Source organism: Mastomys coucha, unplaced genomic scaffold (assembly GCF_008632895.1).
Source record: "Mastomys coucha isolate ucsf_1 unplaced genomic scaffold, UCSF_Mcou_1 pScaffold6, whole genome shotgun sequence".
NCBI classification, from domain to species: domain Eukaryota; kingdom Metazoa; phylum Chordata; class Mammalia; order Rodentia; family Muridae; genus Mastomys; species Mastomys coucha.
In genome coordinates, this window is record NW_022196912.1 from 66,412,675 (window position 1) to 66,421,308 (window position 8,634).

The window sequence follows — 8,634 nt, forward strand, 5'->3', positions numbered from 1 at the left end:
AGAAAATATTTAATTAAAAAAAAAGAAGAAGTACTGTATGCATTTTCAAGTAAAACTGTTTATGGACATGCATATCAGAGTTTAACTTGAGCAGGAACACACCAGATACACTATACTGCAAGTGGCTCACTGATACACCTTAAAGATTGTTTCACATCAACACAAAGAGTACTGTAATTTTTGTACATAGCTATATAATTTCCCACAGTGGTGAGGAATCCTAGCTTTTTAAAAAATTAGTCCCATATACACATTCCTGTAAGGTTTTTATGTTTTGAGTTACAGAGATAGCTCAGAGGTTCTTAGCACTCACACTGAGTGGTTCACATGCCTAAAATTCCAGATGTCCTGGATCTGGCCTCCAAAGGCACCTGCATACATGTGCATATACCCCTACACACGTGTATGCACATAATTTAAAGTAAAATAAACCTTGAAAGAAGGATATTTTGTCCTTCCATTATTATAAATATACTGCAATTGATACCCTTAGTTCTTCATATATATTATATTTAATGTTATAAATACCTCCAGATGAATAAATAATTTTGTGTTCTCCTTTTTTTACATACCATATATTTTGGAAGTTTTAGAAACTCACTTTAGTTTTACTAAATCACAATAGATACCCTTAGTAACAGGGATGTCAAGGGGAAGTGTCATTTTGATTAATCATGACTCCAGCCTTTGTGTGTACAAAACACATTAGAGCTGTCTTGACAAAGCCCCCAGCGGTTTACAGAATTCTGCAGAAATAATGAAATAAGAAAAAAAAAACACTAACACTGCCTATGCTTGGTGAACCCTTTCTGTCTGGGTGCCCCAGTCTTGCAGTTGCAGCTGTCAAGAGAAGAAACTGGAGGTTAGCTTTTCTGTCAGCAACCATGTGAGAGGACCCGTGAGGGCCCTAGAAAACAAGCTGCTGCTCAAAGCACACACGCATCATCTGAATGTGTCACACTGTCCCTAGGAGGCAACATATGTACATACTGTGTGTCTTCTTCAAGCTCCTCCTTTGTCCAGTGTCAGCAAATTTTATCTTGCAGTCAAGGTTTGACAGAACATCAGTTCTGGTGTTTGCTTCCTCTGCATCCTTTGAGGGTGTCAAAGAACAGCTCCTGCGCCGACTCTCACAAATCTTTCAAAGATGCCTTTCCATCCCAGGCTCTGTCACCAGCATCCTGTAAGAACTGACCACGAGAGTTTAGTTGTGCAAGCAAGGACAGGAAGTCCTGGGGATTTAAATGAGAGCTTCCCTTCCTGTGTGGTGCCATCCATTCATTTTGCTAATGACAAGTTCATATGTTTTAATTTGTGTCTCTTGGTATAACCCTTGCATGTTAATAAAAGTGAAAATGAAAGTTGTTTTCAAGGACTGAGATGTTTATCAGCTTATCCACGATCTAATTGCCTAAGGCCCAGAAAGAGACAGAAAGACAAAAGGTTTGCTGGGCTTCACTGGGCAGAGCTGAGATTCCACTGTGCTTTAGAGGTGAGTCCTGATAGAACTTATGAACCAAACCAGCATTTCCAGGTTCAGAGTCTCACACCTTCCTTTTAAATGGGAGGCATTACTGCACAGAATGATGGGCAGACCAGATTTCTGCAGCATCGCTTGCATCCCTCACTCAAAGTCCAGTGTTGGGACAAGGACTCATTCTCAGCTCATTAACTTTAGAGACTAAGCATTGCTTGCTGTGCTTGCCCAAGTCCAAAACAATGCTGTGAACAAAACCAGGCGCTGTTCTCCTCAGAAAGCCTGCATCCCAGGTGCATGGCAACACCCCAAATATACACATAGAGAGCTGTAAGAAAAAAGTTATAGCCTAAAATCTAAGTTGGAAAATCTTAACAAGTTGGGGGTGGGAGGTTATGCCAGCATCCTCCTTCTCATGATGTTTGCTATGGGTTTGTAACATGTTCCCATGGGGAATCAGTGGAGAGTCCATGGGATCTGTCTGTGTTTTTTGTACCACAACTATCTCAATAATTCCATAAATGTAAAGAGAAGGTCAAGGCTGTCAAGTAAGGATTTACTGAAAAGGCAAGAGAGTGAAGTCCTGAATTAGAGGACTGAGTAAGGTGTGAGACAAGTCAAGGTCATCATGCACCTGATAGAGGGACCAAAGAACCACATGCAACCAGCTGCAGAGCCTAAGAGACAGCTATCGATGAGGAGGATAGCCAGAGAGAGGCAGGTGGCCAGGTAGGACGAGGGTACACACTGTAGACCTTGACATCCATTCTGAGAGGTAAAGGGGCAGTGGCATCAGAAGGGCCACTGTATTATCCTAAGACAGTAAAAACAACGCGTGGAGCATAGATTCAGAAGGCAAGCAGCTCTATCAGTTCAGACCAAGGAACATGTCTCTCCTGACTGAAACCCACTCAACTAGCAACTTTTCTGCTTCTCTGGATTTTTTTTTTTCTGAGACAGAGTCTCGTGTGCTTGGATTATAATCATGAGCACTGGTATGGGTTGGCACATATTCAAATACTTTTAGTTAATGGAGTTGGGTTGCAGCTCAGTTGGTGGAGTGCTTACCTAACTTGCAAAGACCTTGGGCTCAAATTCCAGCACAGCATAAACTGTACACAGTAGCACAGGCCTGTGATCCTAGTACTTGGGACATGAAGGTAGGAAGATCGGGAGTTTAAGTCATCGTTAGCTACACGGGGAGGTCAATACCAGCCTGTAAGCTATAGAGTGAGACTCTCTGAAAACAAACAAAACCCTTATGAATGATTTTGAGTGTGTGGCTATTTGTCTTGTATGTAAGTGTATGTCCCACATTATACCTAGTGCCCTCAGATGTCAGAAGAGGGCATCAGATCCTCTGGAACTAGAAATGCAGGTGGTTGATAAGTTCAAGTTGACACACAAAACCAGCTAGTAATGGTCCCTCAGCACAATGGCGGCTGAAAAAAGAAGGTGGCAAATTTGAGGTCAGCATGGGCTCCATAGCAAGACAGTACCTCAAAACAAATGAATAACTAAACAAAGTACCCTCACCCTCACGAACACTCTTCAGCATGAAGGGTAACTAACGCTCAAAGCAAATTTGGGGGGATAGAATCAGATTTAAAACACGAAATCAAGAAATTAGGGAACGTATAGGTTTGTTAAGACTTTCCTCTGCAGCCACGACTGAGGGACTGGTATCAGAACAATACTTTGGGAACAAATAAATATAAAATTGAATAAGATATTGATGGACTGTTTCAGATGCTGGGCTGACACCTGCACAGTAGAACCATGATCCTCAGAGCAAGAACTGGGTCCTCTGAGAATGGAACAAAAGAGGTGAAGCCACTGCCATCCTGCCTTCCACCTCACTCTCGATGTTCTTCTCTACTTGAAATACACTCTAGCCTGGTTCATGTCCACTATCTTCACACTCTGTGACAGGGTGATTGCTAATGTTTCTCCCAAACGCCTGTGCTGATCCCTGTCCCCCACCGCCCACATACCTCCAAAATCCCCGCCCCCATGAGTGTGTTCCATAAGGCCTTTGAACAGTTTTTAGGTTTAAATGGAGCCCAGAGAGTGGAACCCCATGATGGGTCTGATGCCCTTCGAGAAAGAGGGAGAATCGGTCCAGCCCCTGCCCTTGCTGAGGATAGAGCAGAAGACGGCCCAAAGCCTCGGCACTGCCCTCTCCACAAACTAAATCTAATGGGGCCCCAAGAATGGGATCACTTAAGCCACTAGGTCTTTGGGACCTTATTATTTGAGTGGCCTGTGAAGATCGGCACACCTCTGGCATTTCTGTTGCCTCCACAGCCCTCACCTCCTTTGACTTTTAGAAATAGAAACATAGTTGTTGTTCAGTTTTTAGTCAAGGAATCACAATTGTGTGTATCTATGTAATGATCAAATTAGGCTAATTTGCATATCTGTCACTTCAGATACTTATCATGTGCTTGTAACAGATTTAAATCTCCCTTCAGCCTCCTTGATTTCCTATTTAAAGAGAACACAGTTCTTGAACACCTCACCTTCTCAGCCCCATTCAAAATGGCCTCCTTCCTAACCAGGACCCTGCACCTAACTCAGGCCGTGCACAAAGGAAAGATTCCACCCAGCATAAACCCACAGATTTCTGTCAGTCTTAGTGGTCATTATCCTTCACCTACTACTATGTACTTTCCTGATACACTATTGTTCAATAAGTGACAAATACTGTAGTAATTTAGCCTTAAAATTTATTTATCTATTTCTCTTACTAGACTAAGATCTTGGAGTCCACATACTAACCTGAGGTAGTACTCATTTTGTGCACGAATGAATACTCTCTCCAAATAATGATTTCATAAACTGTTTTCAATAAATTTTCTCTGTTGGTATTTGTAGGCAAGACTAACAAATGTCTTTATGCCTCTACTGGTTCACCAACAAAAATGTTGTTTGTCTTGCTACCACACTGGGTATTTAAGCATATAAAAATAATTGACGTTTGAGATTAACACTGGAAATGGGATTTTATTATTTGGGCACATTAGTGAACTACAGAATCAAATAAACACACATGCTTTGTGGCTTGAACACAATAGTTCACTTCTTGTTTCCATGATAGTTCACAACACGTGTTCCAGGCAGCTGGCCTCCAGATGGCTTCTGATGCTTCACCTGCATCCAGCAGAACAGGGACAGAGGGGCTTGCAGTTACTGAAATGCTTTGGACCGGAAGTGATACCGTTGGCTTCTGCTAATCAGGTGACTGTGTAATCCCAGCACTATGAAAGAGGGACTGCAGCATGATCCTCTGCTCCTGTCACCCAGTTATCTCTCACCCACTCTGCTTTTGCTGAGTCTTTGAACATGTGATAATGGTATTCCAGTAAGAAATCAGATCATATTGGGTGGTAATTTTAAACTTCTACTTTTTATGTTGATAGAGGCAATGGGACCCCAATTTTCTCCCAGTAATTTTGTTGAGAGGTAAGGGACTGGGTTGGTGAAAGAATACATTTCTGTTTGCTTGAACTCTCCACTTCATTCGGAAATCCCAGAGAGAAGTGGAAAAGTGACAGTCCCATTGTGTTTGAAGATCAAATCTGTGCCATTTTCTCTGTTCTTCTATAGCAAGAGGTAATTCCACAGCCTTGAGACTATAATCAGAACACCTTGCTTGTGTAACTGAAACAATAGAAAATTCTCAGTTGAGTAAAAGAACATTTGGACAAAATGAAAAGAAACTGCAGGTTTTCTTCAGCAGTGAGACAACAGCTTCACTCAGTTATACACAACTCCCAGCACAGCCCCCCCCCTCTTTTTTTTGAAACAGGGTTTCTCTGTGTATCCCTGGCTGTCCTGGAACTCACTCTGTAGACCAGGCTGGCCTCGAACTCAGAAATCCGCCTGCCTCTGCCTCCCAAGTGCTGGGATTAAAGGCTTGTGCCACCACCGCCCAGCAAGCACAGCCCTTTCTTATAATGTGCTGAGAGCAATATTGAGCATTCCTTGTACATATGAGTGCCTTGCATTACTGTCTCATATTGCTTTATTACCATAATAAACTTGTGAATCATAGTAACAAAAACAAAAAAGAATACATTTCAGTAACATGTAAAGAATCCATTCAAGAAATTTGTAGATAATCGTGAATATCATTAATAGTAATTTATGATATATTTAAAAATTGCTGAATAGATTTTTAATGTTCTCACAAGAAAAGTATAAGACCATGCCTGATTTAGAAGCTTTACAATGTATAATATATATGTCAAACCACCATGTTATTCACCATAAATGAATATAACTTAACTCAATTAAAAATAATCCCACAGAGCCAGGAGGCAGTGGCACATGCCTTTAATCCCAGAACTCAGGAGGCAGAAGCAAGCAGATATCTTTAAGGATGAGGCTAGCCTGGTCTACAGAGTGAGTTCGGAGCAGTCAAAACTACAGAGAAACCTTGCCTTGAATCATCATCATCATCACCATCAGCACCATCAGCATCACCACCACCACCACCACCACCACCACCACCACCACCACCACCATCAGCATCCCAAAGAAGTCCATTTACCCAAGTCAGAAGGATATTCCTCATGATCTCAGAAAGAGACACTTGGCAGACAGATATGATATCTGCTAGAGTTTGTATCAGTTACTTTTCTTGTTGCTGAAGTTACTGCCAGACAGAAGCAGCTCCAGGCTTGATTTGGCCTGACTTGGCTCACAGTTTCTGAGAACTCAGTCAAGAAAGGTATGGCAGAGTGGGGAGGCCCTGGGAGGAGATTGAAGCTGCCTGTTTGAATATTTTGACAGATCTGGAAGCAAAGAATGGGACCAGAAGTCCAATGGGTCACACTTAGGGGTCCACCTTCAGTGCCACACACCACCACGCATCAAAAATTTAAGTACCACCCCCCTCCAAGCTATGCATATAAGCTGCATTTGCCACATACTTTAAGCAGAGTATCTCCCAGTATCTTAATGGCAGCTGAGAACTAGTGTAAACATATGACAAAAAAAAAAAAAAATCAGATGGCAATAGAGAGGAGGAGGAAGATACAAGCAGCACTGTAGCCTCTTAGAATGTGTCGGTGACTTTTCTGTTGGCTGTGCTAAGATGCTATGACCAAGGAAACATATAGCTAGAAGAAAGAGTTTATCTAGGGCTTATGGTTTAGAGGGAGATCCATGATCATCATGACAGAGAGTGTGGCAGCGGCAGGCAGGCAGGCATGGCTCTGGAACAATAACTGAGAGCTTACAGCTGAACCATAAGCAGGAGGCATAGACAGAGCCTGGAGCTGGCATGGGCTTCTGAAACCTCAAATCCTTTCCCCAGTGATGCACCTCCTCCACAAGGCTGTACCTCCTAATCCTGACCAGTTTCACCATGGACCAAGCATTCAAATCTACGAGCCTATGGGAACTGTTCTCATTCAGTCACACCATTCCACTCCCTGCCTCCCACAAGCTTGTGTGGACATCATGATACAAAATGCATTTAGTCCAAATTCAAAAGCCCCCATAGCCTTTCACAGTCTCAACACAGTTTCAAAGTCCAAAGTTTCTTCTGAGACTTAAATCAATCTCTTAGTTGTAAACCCCTAGAAAAGCAACAAGGAAACCACAGCCAGGCGTGGTGGCAGATGCCTTTAATCCCAGAACTTGGGAGGTGGGGACATGCAGATGTCTGTGAGTTCAGTGCCAGTCTGGTCTACACGGTGAGTTCCAGGACAGCCAGGGCTGTGTAGAAAGACTCTGTCTCGATAACTGCAGCACACTCTTCTCTTGGGTTGGTTCCGCTCTGTCTGCAGCTCTTCTTGACAGATATCCATGACTCTGGCATCTTCAGAATCTTGGGGTCTCTAACACAATTCAGGCTTCGCTTTCACAGCCTCACGCAGAGGCCTGTCCAGACCTCCATGCAGGATATTTATTCCTCACGCCTGCCCTTGGGGGCTTTCCTTAACCATGGAAGAAGATTTCACAAGCGCTTTACTCCTTCATGGTGTTAAAGCCAGAACCACATGGCCGATGCTGACACGTTCTGATTCCTGCTAAGGATGAGATGTGGTCCCCTTGCATTACATTTACAAAAGCTTTGCTTTATTGCTTCCCTTTGTAGCAGTCATTTTTCTTATTACAAGTTGGAAGTTATGTGGATGGAGTCTCACCCTGAGGTCACCACTCCCTTTATGCCATTTGTACCAGGCTTCTCCTTATCTCTTTCAACAAATGTTTTGGTCACCAATAACCACAGGATAGGGTCTTGAAGTCTCCTCTGCCAACAAGCTTAGTTCAGCTTTTCAGTTTAGCCTGACGCAGATTCTTAGGACAAGGGCAGCCACATTCTTTGTATTATGAGAATGGTCTCTAGTTGCTAATTTTGTTCCCCTTTGAAATCTCAAGGTAGGCCTCCATAGTTCAGGTTGTTCTCGGTACTACTGTCTTCAAAAAAAACCCAGCATGGTCAGGCTGTCACAGCAATAGCCCGCTCCCTGGTACCATCTTCTATCTTACTTTATATTACTGTAAAGAGACACCATAACCAAGGCAACTTATGGGGAGGGGAATGTATTTCAATATTACAGTTTCAGAGGGTGGTTCTCATTCAAACCACAGAGCACTCAAGTTGTTTCTATTTTGTCATCAAAATGCAGCCAATCCCAAATCCTGATAGCAGGGAATTCATGGTCTGCCCCCTCTACACTTGACCTGCATCCACTGCTCAGACCCAGGACATACCTCTCTGACTTCCAAGTCATCATCTAAGTAGGCCACTAGAGAGAGTCTACCAAGGAAGTGTGCCATCATGGAAATGAGGATTTGAACCTATAGCTATCAAGAGCTCCTTGGGACAAAGAAACTCAAACTGTTGACAAATGATCAGACAGAAAGTGGAGATACTGTTGAATAGCTGGGATCCGTTCATTTCACCAGGTACAACAGAGTTATCCTAGATAACCAGGAATCTATTTTGAGACAATGTTACGCCTCCAGACACACGATGTCTCTCTGCATGCACTTCCCATTTCTATCCTGACCAGCACTTCCCATATGAAAAGCAATTGTTGGCTTCTCATTCAAGCACAATGCAAGCTCTTTGAGTGAACAAAATAAGCCTTTGATTTTAACGTTTGCTGCAGGGCTATTAAACATTGTGAACAAATAAA